Source organism: Chlamydotis macqueenii, chromosome 23 (assembly GCF_036417535.1).
Source record: "Chlamydotis macqueenii isolate bChlMac1 chromosome 23, bChlMac1.mat, whole genome shotgun sequence".
NCBI lineage: Eukaryota > Metazoa > Chordata > Aves > Otidiformes > Otididae > Chlamydotis > Chlamydotis macqueenii.
The window spans coordinates 7,368,643-7,382,034 of NC_141578.1; the positions used below are offsets into that span (position 1 = coordinate 7,368,643).

The 13,392-nt window shown below is 42.0% G+C and overlaps 1 long non-coding RNA gene across 1 annotated transcript in view; it reads left to right on the forward strand.

The window, feature by feature from the left end:
* The window catches only part of LOC147598024 (uncharacterized), a 50,395-nt gene that overhangs the window by 20,888 nt on the left and 16,115 nt on the right, over positions 1-13,392 (forward strand). The window lies entirely within an intron of this gene.

Below are 13,392 nucleotides of genomic sequence, written 5' to 3' on the forward strand. Positions count from 1 at the left end.
GGCCATTGTTGGAAACAGGATGCTGAAATAGCAAACCTTTGATCTGATTTGAATACAACAGATTTTTTTTTTAATGGTCTAAACTTATTTTTAAAACATGCATTGGAGCTACAGGCAGCATGGAATTTTCAGGGCGGACTCTTCTTTCAGTTAAATAGGATTTTCGTCTTTTAGTTTTCTTTCTGCTGTGCATATTACTTAACTTCAAGCAATAGTATTTATCTCAGAAAAAGATCTTGTAATTAAGTTTAAGACATTGTGCATTTGTGTCTCGTGGTACTCTCTTTATGTAAAATGGGACCTCAGTTGTGCAGCCCTGGAATATGTTTGTCTGGATGAGTAAGATCAACTCTTGGTAGTATCTTGAGTAGGTGTTAATTTCCAGAGGTGTAAGAAACAGTCTTTTAGAGTGATGAATACATTAAAACATACCTTTCTCTGAAAAAGGAAAATAATTGTTTGATGCTCTGGAAATAGACTACTATTCAAGTTCCTTTCGTCTAGTGTAGAAGAAATGAGATGCATCGGATGAGCCGTAGTGGAACCAGCTGCCCCACTAAATTATCTTAAGTAGCCATTGAGCTTTAACTGTTTTTATCTAGGGCTATAAAAATAGCCTGTAGCAATATTGGTAAGTCCTACTAACCAGCCTCAGTTCCTCTTTGCAAGAATCTTCTCGCTTTCACTTCTTACGTCTTTGCATGTAAAAACATTGTCCACTTCAGAGACATGCTGTCTGTGTTTTCAGAGCTGGCATGGTTTGCTAAGGGTTCCCCGCACCTCCCTGCCCCCTCCCAGTATAGGTCATTGCAGGGCTGGCAGTTTGGATGATGTGGTCCAATACAGGAGGCCAAAATGTGTGTTTGATTCCATGTTCATTGCCAGCCGCCTCAGTGTCTTACATTTATGCAAAAGAAAGAGGCTAAATGGAAGCTTAGATACTTTCACAGTAATACCAAAACCCTATTTAGGGCCCAAAAGCTGCAGAAACTGCTTTTGATAAGGTTAAGAAGGTTTTTGGTTTCAGTGTTGTTGGCTCAGAGGTCCTCTATTTCTTGTCTCTGTTTTTTCCTAATTTCTTTTCCCACCCTCATAAAATGAAGCATTCTGCCCGTGGACCTTGAAGTTGAGCCCCTCCTTCCTGGACCAGCCCATCCACAAAGGCACTGCTATCATCAGCTTCCCAGGCTGAGAAAAGTGATCTCGGCTTTGTGCTGTTACTGCTTCAAAATACACCTCAGATAAAGTCTAAGCCATTGTCTGTAATGCAAGTTAACGTGATTTGTCGTAAGATCATGACATTCTGCTTATACCATCAAACTGAGAAAATAAATACAAGAAATTTCACTTTGACCTCTGGCTTAGAAATGAAGTGAATTTAGACACCGAGGATAAACATAAAATGGAAGGCATACAGTTTAAGAACAGTAAGTAATTCCTACATATTCTGGCTATTTATCTTTTGCTGTTGATTAGTCTCTGGCTTACGAAGGATCTTTTGTGCGTTCACAGCAAAGATTTGAATGAAAGTAGCATGAACAGTAATTTAACTATAGCGAATTATTTTTGGTAATATTACCTGTGATCAGTGGCAGACAAGAAGCTGTCTCCAGATGATTTAAATTTCTCACATCTTCTAGGTCCTAAATGGCTTTAGATAACAATCCAGCAAAAGAAGAGTATAGGAAAAGCTGAATAGTGGTGTCACCTAGTCAGAAAATCTATTCATTAGCATACAATCACAAGATGGCTGTAAGAATGTAATTTTAATGAAGTTCTGACAACATTTGTGTCAAACTTAGAGACATAATGCATTATTTCTATGTTGTGTGAATGTGCGCATAGAACAGCTGCTGTTCAGAGCAGTCTGCTGTAGCATTAAGAGGAACAAAATTTGATAAAACTCACTTGAAGGGACTAAAAATGCAGAGTTATGCAGCTTGCATAGTAGTCTCCAGGCAAATTGAAGGCAAAGGCAAAAAATGCCTTTGAGAGTAGAAATGTTTTGAGTGAGAAGTGTTATAGAAATAACTTAATTGCCTTGAATGGAATCTACGCAAGTAGAACGAGTCCAAACAACTCTTAATACAAGAAGAAAGTGGAAACCAATAGGAAGGAGAAAAGAAAAAAAACAAGCAACTCTTTGGAAATATTGTGCCAAACTAGTTGGTGAGAAGAAGTGAGTAGAGACGTAGGCTGGGTTTAAGTGTTGGGAATTGAGAAGGCAAAAGCTGTTAAGAAGCTAAAAGCTAAACTGTAGTTAAGGAAGTGGAGCTTCTGCATTTGCCATCTCATTGGTTCTTGTTGCCAGAAATATTTTGGTAGAAGTGTTTTATCGTTTTGCTTTCTGTCTGTTCGTAGTGGAACAACCCGTGGCCTAAGCTAGTATCAGAGTTAAATCTCTAAAATATTTGAATACACTAAAGGAGCCATTAGTATTACTACAGAATAATAAATTGTGATGGACATAAACTCTCTGCTCCCAAGCATTACTTGCTGTGTCACTCCTGACTGCACAAAAGGAGCCATGGTTGAACTTCAGCTGTTTCAGTGTAACTCTGCAGTGAATGGGAAGCAAATCTGTTGCAAGATCTGTAAATAAAATGTGAGTGCAGGTAGAAATTTTTGAGGAGGTGAAAAACTACTTAGATGGCAGAATGTCTATGCCTGGCATCCAAAGCCAGCTACTCGCTGAGTTCCGTTTTTACTTAGTAATAGTGGCCACGTACTCCTGGTGCTTCCTTGTGGTGGTTATGGTCACAATGGTCTCGCCCTTCATCTTTTTTTCTTCTCTGTGGAAGTTGTTGTATATAGGGAAATAGTTACTTCTCTCAACCTGCTGGTTATACTCTGGCTAGTGCAGCAAAGTAGAAGTGCTAAGACTATTATCGTGCTTCCAATTTCATACTGCATTTGCCATGCATACTGCATTTGTCGGCGACATGGACAGTGGGATAGAGTGCACCCTCAGCAAGTTCACCAATGACACCAAGCTGTAAGGGAGGGATGCCATCCAGAGGGACCTGGACAGGCTGGAGAGGTGGGCCCGTGCCAACCTCATGAAGTTCAACCAGGCCAAGTGCAAGGTCCTGCACCTGGGTCATGGCAATCCCAGGCACAAATAGAGGCTGGGCAGAGAATGGATTGAGAGCAGCCCTGAGGAGAAGGACTTGGGAGTGCTGGTGGACGAGAAGCTCAACATGAGCAGGCAATGAGCCCTTGCGGCCCAGAAGGCCAACCGCATCCTGGGCTGCATCAAGAGGAGTGTGGCCAGCAGGTCGAGGGAGGTGATTCTGCCCCTCTACTCTGCCCTGGTGAGACCCCACCTGGAGTACTGTGTCCAGTTCTGGAGCCCCCAACACAAGAAGGACATGGACCAGTTGGAGAGGGTCCAGAGGAGGGCCACGAAGATGATCAGAGGGCTGGAGCACCTCTCCTATGAGGCCAGGCTGAGAGAGTTGGGGCTGTTCAGCCTGGAGAAGAGGAGGCTCTGGGGAGACCTGATAGCGGTCTTCCAGTACCTCAAGGGGGCCTACAAGAAAGATGGGGAGAGGCTGCTCAGCAGGGCCTATTGCAATAAGACAAGGAGCAATGGTTTTAAAATAGTGGGGGGTAGATTTAGATTGGAAATTAGGAAAAAAAATTTCACAATGTCAGTTACAGAACACTGGAACAGGTTGCCCAGAAAGGTGGTGGAGGCCCCATCCCTGGAAACGTTCAAGGCCAGGCTGGGTGAGGCTCTGAGCAACCTGATCTAGTCAGGGATGTCCCTGCTTCTTGCAGGGGGGTTGGACTAGATGACCTTTGAAGGTCACTTCCAACCCTAACCATTCTATGATTCTATGATTTTTCAACTCCCAGTCCCCACATGCTTACCTCTCATGTTTGATCACTGAATGAGGAGTACAGTCTTTTTAGCTAAGTATTTCCTAAAGACTCTTGGAACCTAAAATCTAGTGCGTCAGGAGGGAGAATGTTTGGAAGAGAGGATTAAGTGATAGCTTCCTTTTCTAGTCTCTCCATGTGCCTCCTTTCATTTTCTGGTTTCCATTTGTGGACTGTCATGAGCTGAACCAAATGGTCGATGTTAGAGATCATGAGCGTGACTGCACATTTGCTGGATGCTCAGTTATTTTGGCCTGAAATCTCTTTGGAGTATTACTCCCTGTGAATAGGTCATGCACTCTGAAATACAATCATAGTGTGACATTTTTTAATGTCTTTCTGTAACCCTTACTTTCTGTTATAGGCGAACCACAGGCACATCTCTCAGGAGTGGTGTTTGGTGCAGTACTTTGGCTAAACATTTTCCCACTGGATCTAATCCAGAGTAGGATCGCAACTGTCGTGAGAATGCAACAAATCATTCTGGGAAGTATCTAAATTTGCCCGTATTGGTCAAAGCAATGTTTATGCACAGCCAGAACCACATGACAGAGGAAAGGGTACTCTTGAGCCCTGTTAGTAATATGTGCTAAAAAAATTCCAGAGCTCCCAATTTTTTGTGTGAGTAAACCGCAGAACTACTGTTCGCTAGTTTGAACAACCCTGATTTGAACATAATTGGGAAAAAGCCAGGAAAGCGACTGGAGCCAGCCCAGAAACATTTTTTATCCTTGTAGCCACTTTATTTAAACAAACAAACAAACAAAAACCTAAAAAAAAAGAAAAAAAACAAACCCACCAAAAAAGCCATTTCAAAAAAATGTGCAAATCTTTTCAAATCTTTTCTTTGAAAGAGTATTTTAAGGCTTTACAATGATTGCTTGAGATGTAGTACTTGAATGAAGACTACCAGTAGGAAACTGTAAAATGTAAAATAAATGCTGTAAGTGTACACATTTTTGCTCATTTTCAGTCCTGCCTCAGGTCAGCATAAATTGTTGTTCATTTCCTACGTAGTAACTTCCTTACATCTGCAAGGTATCTGAAAATGATCAGCCTTGCAAAGAGGTATACTTAGCAGTTTTCCAGTGAAGAGAATTGCAGAACTCTCATACAAACAGGGCAAATGACCAAGAAAGTCTACTGTTTCCGTGGGTTACTCTCAGCACTCCAGAGTGGTGGTTGTGGCTCCAGCTCTAACTGATGCTCAAGTTGCAAAATACAGCGTTTAATACATATCTGAGGGAAAGGTCTTAGGTACTTGGATGACAGAGTCAGGCAAAGAATGAAGCATGTTGGCAGGAGCACTGGTGGTGGTGCATCCTGTTCTGCATGAGTGTTGGAGGGTAAAACGTGCATTCATTCTTCCATCTACTACTTTATTGTTAAAACTGTGGTGTGCTTGCTCCTGCCTCCAACTGCCTTTTCAATTTAGGGTATTGACAGAGAAGATCTGGGATGGAGAAAATTCAATAAAACAAAATGGAAACATGCAAACTGCAAGACAGCCTGTTTGATTTTGAGTTGTTAGCGTCAGCTGAGTGCTTAGTGGTACAGCCATTTCCTAAATACGCCAGCATTATTTAAAAAGGCAGCAGTTTGTAAGTAAATACAGGACGATGCTGAGAAAGTGACAATATTAAATGCTTGTTGAATAACTGAATCACCTTTTGTGCTCAAACGTAAGATCCTATTAGAACTAGTGAACAGAAAACTAGAAGTCCTTGACTTGTCTTGCAGTGTAAGATCAATGGCAAGACTGCTGCGAGTGTATGCTTTATCTGAAGAATGACTGGTTGTTAAGAACATCAGGAATAAACTCTGACAATAAACATCATTTTTTAGCCTAGAGCTGAAGAAGTTAGGAGCAGTTCCAGTTTGCAAAATCTCATTTATTAATTTGATTGTGCCTTGCATAGCTTTGATGTTCAGAAGTCAGTGTTTAGGCCTTGCTGCAGATGACAGCTGTATTGGAAGTTATTAATCACTGAATGAGTCATCTGTTCACCTGCATTAGACAGTGTCTAAGCAGTATGATAAAGTTGAAGATGACCTGAGTTTAGGGAAGATGGGATAAATACTATTTGTTTCAATTTGTCCCACATGCATTGTAGGTAAGACAGTCTGTATGTTAGATTCTCCAAGAAATGTCTGGTTATCTTTAAACAAATCAGAAAATTAGGACGTATAATCTCTTTAAAACATTGATGAAATAGAGGGCAATTCTGTATTTCAAGTGCAAATTTGAAGGAAATTTCTACGTTGATTTTATCTTAAGTTGCTGAGGACACCACCTTCTTCCAATTTCAGAAAGATAAATCTCTTGATGTAACTTAATTGGATAGAAAGTGATGCCTTTGTCCGTAGCGCTGAGCTTATACAGAAGTCTGCTACTCCTGGAATGTATGGCCTTAATATCCATAGTGCCACTCTCCTCCTCATGCTGGCTGTGGAAATTGTGATCAGAGTAACTAATTCAACTCGGGACACAGCAGAAAGCCTTTAACTTTTTTCAGAAACTTTATTGCCACAGTTCTCCTGGCTCTGGCGGCTCTTACGGCAGCAACAAGAAGGAAGCACGAAAACTTCAACAGAAGGTTGCCAAGTGCAAGTAAATAAAATATTTATTTTTTTTTCCTCTTTCATGTGTTAGCAATTAGTCATTAATTGTGACAAAACCTAGTAAGCTGCATTATGTATAGATCTCTATACTTATGTGGCAAGGAGCAAAGCAAGAAGATGATATTGTTTGTGTTATGGATGGCTTTTCTGCATCAGCTAGTAGTGTATTGGGTTTGCATGGCAAGGTTTTGACAGTGGGGGGCTACATGGGTGGCTTGTGTGAGAAGGTGCTAGAAGCTTCCCCTGTGTCTGATAGAGCCAATGCCAGCCTGCTCCAAGATGGACCCACTGCTGGCCAAGGCCGAGCCCACCAGTGATGGTGGTAGTGCTTCTGGGATAACATACTTAAGGAGAGGAAAAACTGCTGGGGAAAAGAGCAGCAGAGGGGAGCGAGAATGTGTGAGTGGAACAACTCTGCAGACACCAAGCTCATCAAAGACAGAGGGACAGAAGGCGCTCCAGGCATCGGAGCAGAGATTTTCTTGCAGCCTGTGGTGAAGACCATGGTGAGGCAGGCTGTCCCAATGCAGCTCATAGAGGTCCATGGTGGAGCAGACGAGCACCTGCAGCCCGTGGAGGACCCCACACTGGAACAGGTGGATGCTCAGAAGAGTCTGTGGCCCTGTGGGAAGCCCATACTGGAGCAGCCTTCTGGCAGGACCTGTGGACCCATGGCGGACCCACACAGGAGCAGGCTGTTCCTGAGGGACTACACCCTGTGGAAGGGACCCACACTGGAGCAGTTCATGAAGAACTGTAGCCCATGGGAAGGATTAATGTTGGAGAAGTTCATGGAGGACTGTCTCCCATCAGAGGGACCCCACACTGGAGCGGGGGAAGAGTGTGAGGAGTCCTCTCCTGAGGAGGAGGAAGTGGCAGAGACAACGTGTGATGAACTGACCGCAACCCCCATTCCCTGTTCCTCTGTGCTGCTGGCGGGCAGGAGGTAGAGAATTCAGAAGTGAAGTTAAGCCTGGGAAGAAGGGAGAGAGTAGGTGGAAAGTGTTTTAAAATTTGATTTTATTTATCATTTTCCTACTCTGATGTGATTTTTAGTAAAATTAAGTTAATTTTCCCCAAGTTGAGTTTGTTTTGCTCGTGGCGGTAACTTTTAGATTAGAAATTAGGAAAAAATTTTTTACAATGCGGGTTATAGAACACTGGAACAGGTTGCCCAGAAAGGTGGTGGAGGCCCCATCTCTGGAAGCATTCAAGGCCAGGCTGGATGAGGCTCTGAGCAACCTGACCTAGTCAGGGATGTCCCTGCTCCTTGCAGGGGGGTTGGACTAGATGACCTTTGAAGGTCCCTTCCAACCCTAACCATTCTATGATTCTATGATTCTATGATTTCTCCCTGTCCTTATCTCAACCCTTGAGTCTTTTGTTGTATTTTCTCTCCCCTGTCCAGCTGAGGAGGGGGAGTGGGAGAGCGGCTTTGGTGGGCACCTGGCATCCAGCCAGGGTCAACCCACCGCAAGTAGCTGGCAGTCTTGTGGCAAAATGTAGCTGCCTGTCATCTTTTTTTTTTTCCTGGTTTTCACACTTCAGTGATACAGTTGTGTGCAGTAGTTCTAATACTGTAGTTAGCAAATAATTCTGCAAGAGATACATTTGAGATGGCTGTTGAAAGTGGTGTTAGTGCCGAACCATTCTGAGTTTAGCCTGCCTAATGGCTTGCTTCAGTCAGATATCTGAAAAGTTGTTTGCTTCAGACTAACAATAGCCCTTGCAAAGTTTGTTGTGTTTGGCTTCAGTGATCTGCTTTGGGAGTGCACTTTGAAAGAGAACTGCAAGAATTCTTGTCTTCCTAGAATGAGAGAACTGGACTTCCATCTTTAGTCAGTAAACAGTCCCAGTTTAGAACAGCACTTTCCCATTAGATACTGCCTTTGCTATGTTACTAATCACCTAAATTGATTTCTATGGTACTCAAATCTTCTTTTTGCTCTCCTTGTCTATTTTCATTTTTATAGTCTTAGGAAACTAAAGGAGGACAAGGGACTTTCCATACACTTTTTGCATTGTGGTCACCTTCAGTTCTTCATCTTAACTAGTTATGTAGAACTGTTCTGATTCAGAATATTTTTAACCTAAGCCTTTAGTTATCCTGTTTGCTGAATAGAATTTATGGCTAAATTTTATTACAATCACTGTGAGTTGACATAAAAGCTATTGAAAGATTTGTACAATATCTGCTTAGTTTTTTACTACCTCAGTAGGAAATGGTTTTGCACAACTTTCTGAAAAGTAGTCTTAACTTTGTGTGGGAAAACAGAGTAAAAACTTGAATCTTACAATTACAGGTTTGACATAGTGGACATTGTCTAGTGAATTGTACACTTCCATTATTTATCTATTCAATGGCTCTTTCAGCACACTCGACCCCACTTAAAATGGCACCCCATGGTGTCTAAAGACTCACAGTGCATGTGTTTTTAGAAATTTGAGTTCTAGTCTGTGTGAAGAGCCTAGAACCTAAGCAATAATTTGCAGTTGGTGACAAGAATGGTTTTTTTTCCCCCTTCCTTTTTTTTTACTGTGCATCAAGTCAATACAAAATGAAAGTGAATAGAGCTTGAATGTTACTGCAACATATCAAATGGAATTTTTGAATTAGTACACAGTTTAACTCCTAAATCAGACAAGTTCTGTTTTAATTAGAACCTATAATAAAAGTCTTGTTATTTATTGGTTAATAGATCTCTCACAAGGCAGTTTGGATTGTGCACGTTCATTCCTTCCTGCAGCGGCTTAGCTTGTTCTCAGAGTTGGATTCAGTGCAGTAGAACTGGAATCTAACCAAATAAAATGGTTCAAGAGGAAAAAGGAAAACAGAACAAAATCCCCAGAGGATGCATATGATCAGTAGCAACAGCAGATGTGCTTTTCATAGAGATGCTGAGAGCGTCTGCACTGTGTGCGTCAGGGGCTAAAGGTATTACCTAGGTTGAATGTTATTGCTTAGCTTTACGACTGTATCATTCATTTCTCAAATGATCATGCTTTGGGTCACAAACCTAAGGGCAAGATCCTGCTAAATGCCTGAAGAGGGGCTGCTTTGTATGCTGGATTATGTAAAAAGAAGATATAAAAGAGACAATCCATGAGTCACTGCATTCAGTACAGGCTTACCTTTTCTAGGTAGAAGGAGCCATCACACAGTAGCTGAATTTGAGTATTAAGTGAAGCACCAGTTTGCAGAGTAAGTATGGGGGATTTTGTGCTTTAATACTGGCTGGCAATATTTTAGTTAAAAGCTGTGTGTGCCAAAAGCAATGCTTCAAAACAAAAAGCCATATGTGTTTAAAGCAATAATCCATTTAACTGATATAGACATGGGCATTTTTTATGATGTTTTGTTTTGTTTTGGTGTAAAACAAGAAAAATTGGTCTTCAGAACAGTTTGGCAGAAGCACAATGGAAGAACCTCCTACCCCACCCCGATGACTTTAATTATAGTCAGATCGTAGTGTCCCCATCACTTGGACAACAAGTAGAAAAAAGATGGCTTTCCTAAACAAAGGTGCACAGTAAACTTTGCAGGTTCATTGTTCATCTTAATTTCTTGGAGAGTTTAGGGAAACCCTCCAAAAGCCATGAATTTCTGATTCCATCAGGAAGTATTTGATGCTGCTTGCAGTCTGGAAGGACTCTAAGGAAAGCTCAAAGAGCACTGAGGAAGCGCTTGCTAGATTGGTAAAGTAAAAATATTAATTGCAGGAACAGTTATCACTGGGAAGATAAGGAAAAAGAATTTATCTGATAATTTGAGGCCAATGCCTGGGATCTGCTGTAGAATTGTGTGCACAGGAAAGAGGTAATCCTCTGGTCAGAGAACTCTGTCCTGGAGAAATTATGAATTCTCAAGCAAGGCCCCCTACCTGCAAAGCCCCTTCTTGCCTACTGTTGTCATTCTTGGGATGTTGTAATGTATGTCCAGGGAGAAAAATGTTGTGCACCCTTAAAATTTAAGTTGCAGATTTGGGTTTATAGCTCTAAGTCTGGAATTCCAGATTCAGCACTTAACAGTGGGATCAGGATCAAGTGTGCATACATCAAACTGTCCCACCAAACTCTTCCACCCTCCCTTTTAAGACCTTTTTTATGAATAGGCAAGAATTGTCAGTAATACGTTAGATCGCTCTTATGAAGGATGAACCAGTAGTCTAGTTTCAGTCTTGGGAGCACAAAGTAAAAGTCAACTGAAGGGATAAATGTGGGATAGATTGCATCAATATCCACAAGACTAAGTAAACCCTCCCTCCAAAATGAATAGCTAAATCTTTATTAATAGGAATTTTAATCAAGGTCTAGATTTATAACAGTAGTTCATACAGCTTTTAATGGTAACTGTTTGTCCCTCACACTGGGTGTTACAGGTACTGCTGCCTTGTTCTGGGCCAGAATGTGCTTTAAGGTGTAGTCAGAGGAACTCCTCAGTGGGCTGGATGTGGAAGGAATGTCAGCTCCCAAGATTCCTTTAAGAAAAAAGTAATCAGTTTTAGGGCTCTCTGAAGAAGTGCAAAGTCTTACACACACACCTAATGCATTAATTCATGATACACTTTCAATTGCAGTTTTGTTATGTCGGTGGTAAAATTAACGGCAGTCTCCATAAACCTGGAAGTCCTGGATGAGTAGCAGCTTCATTTGTGCCTAGTTACGTTGTGTTATGTATGGTGAAGAGCACTGCTAAAGCAGATTTGTTGCTTTTGTCCATTGCTTTAAGGCCACCAAAGAGCACAGGCAGGACTCTGCTACAATTCTGTATTTTTCTTTGCTTCAGAGTACTATGGGTTTCACGGATCTCCTTCCATCTCTCGTGCGATGACTGGCAGGTGGCTGCTTCTGCTGTTGCGTTCTGCTACTGTGTTAGAGATCTGAAGCCTACATGATTGTGCTATAAGTATTCCTTAGTCTTCATTGCCTCCCCCTGCTCCAGAACAAGTCGTCATTATTTGGAGGACACAGGACGGTCACAAGCCTGCCTTCTCCATGACCTTTCAGATAACTGACTATTCATGCAAATATTACAGATATGTTGGTCTGGAGAGAGCGAAATGTTCTCACTGGAGTATTGCTGTCCCACAGCATAACCACCTACTATAGGGAGCTAAAAGTGGCATACCAGTGATAATCAGGAATGGTCTCTGTCTCAGTGCCTTCTGCTTCATACAGACTGGCACTATCATACCAGAAAGCATGTCTTGCCTAGGTTTGATTTCCACTGGCACTAATTTACCGCAACACATTTTCTCTAGAGATCTGCTGCCGTTCTTTGCTGTCTACATGGAGGAAGCAAATGTCAGGTCTGCTTTTTTTCGACAGAGAAATAACTGCATGAGGAAAGGCAAGGGTGAAAGTCTGCCCTCTAGGATTTGAAGGAAACCAAGCTGAAAAACCTTCATAGTATTTGTTTTGAAACAGTTTCTGCAATGGCTAACAGTGACTCTTCCAAAGGAAGCAATGAGAGAAACTGCAGCTTTATTCAGAGGACAATGGCTGAAACACTCATCGCAGATCTCAGGCTCCACTGTGTACTTCTAGAGACTAAAGTTCCCAAGGCACAGAGATCATGAACATAGGGTTGTCTTGGGGCTCCTTACTAAAACGCAGCCTCAGTGATTTTTTTCTTTTTTTAATTTTTCTTCTATCATACATTAAAAGACTTGCTCCTATGTCAAATCCCCATTACCAAAATACTAGCTTGAGAGAATTTTAAAATTTTAATTATAAGACACATTAACTTTTAAAAATTTATAAATGTATATTGACATTTTCAAACCCATCACACTAATATAGCTCATAAGTAATGAGCTGTAAAATACCATTTTAATGCAAAAATACATACGTCTAGATTCTACTCTCCTGCAGACAAATCTTTTTGCAGTGAATGTAATTTGTCAGTTTTAAAAAAGGCACTAAAAGTATTACTTAAACATTTCTCTAGCAACATGATTAACTAGCATTTCTACCAGGAGTTCACCAAGATGATTAATTATATGAGATTAATATCTTTATGGATCATTAGTAAAACTGGAAGCAAATTTTGAAGAGTCTTTTTCCATCTCTTGGTAGCTGGACAAAACATTTCAATTTAAAATAAGGCAGTGTGTGCTTGCATTCCAGGAAGCCAACCGCATCCTGGGCTGCATCAAAAGCAGCGTGGCAGCAGGTCGAGGGAGGGGATTCTCCCCCTCTGCTCTGCTCTGCTGAGACCCCACCTGCAGCACTGCGTCCAGCTCTGGAGCCCCCAGCATCAGAAGGATGTCGATCTGTTGAAGAGGGTCCAGAGGAGGCCACGCAGATGATCAGGGGGCTGGAGCAGCTCTGCTGTGAGGCCAGGCTGAGAGAGCTGGGGCTGTTCAGCCTGGAGAGGAGAAGGCTCTGGGGAGACCTGAGAGCGGCTCCCAGTGCCTAAAGGGGGCTGATAGGAAAGACTCTTCAGCAGGGCTTGTTGTGATCGGACAAGGGGTAGTGGTTTTAAAACAGAGAGAGGTAGATTTAGATTAGATGTTAGGAATTTTTTTTTTACACTGAGAGTGGTGTCACACTGGCCCAGATTGCCCAGAGAGGCGGTGGGTGCCCCATCCCTGGAAACGTTCCAGGCCAGGTTGGCCGGGGCTCTGAGCAACCTGATCCGGTTGGAGATGTCCCTGCTCCTGGCAGGGGGTTGGACTGGGTGGCCTTGAAAGGGCCCTTCCAACCGAAACTGTTTTATGATTCTATGATTTTGGCAGTAAGCTGGCAGGTTTTGTCAGGAAAATTATTTTGTTGTGGAAGAGAGAAATAGGTGTGAAAACTGTGTGAAAAATGTTTTCTTTTTGCAGAATGGTGAGCAAAGATTGTTCAATGACCCTGTGAACAACACAGAGTTGTAGGGCT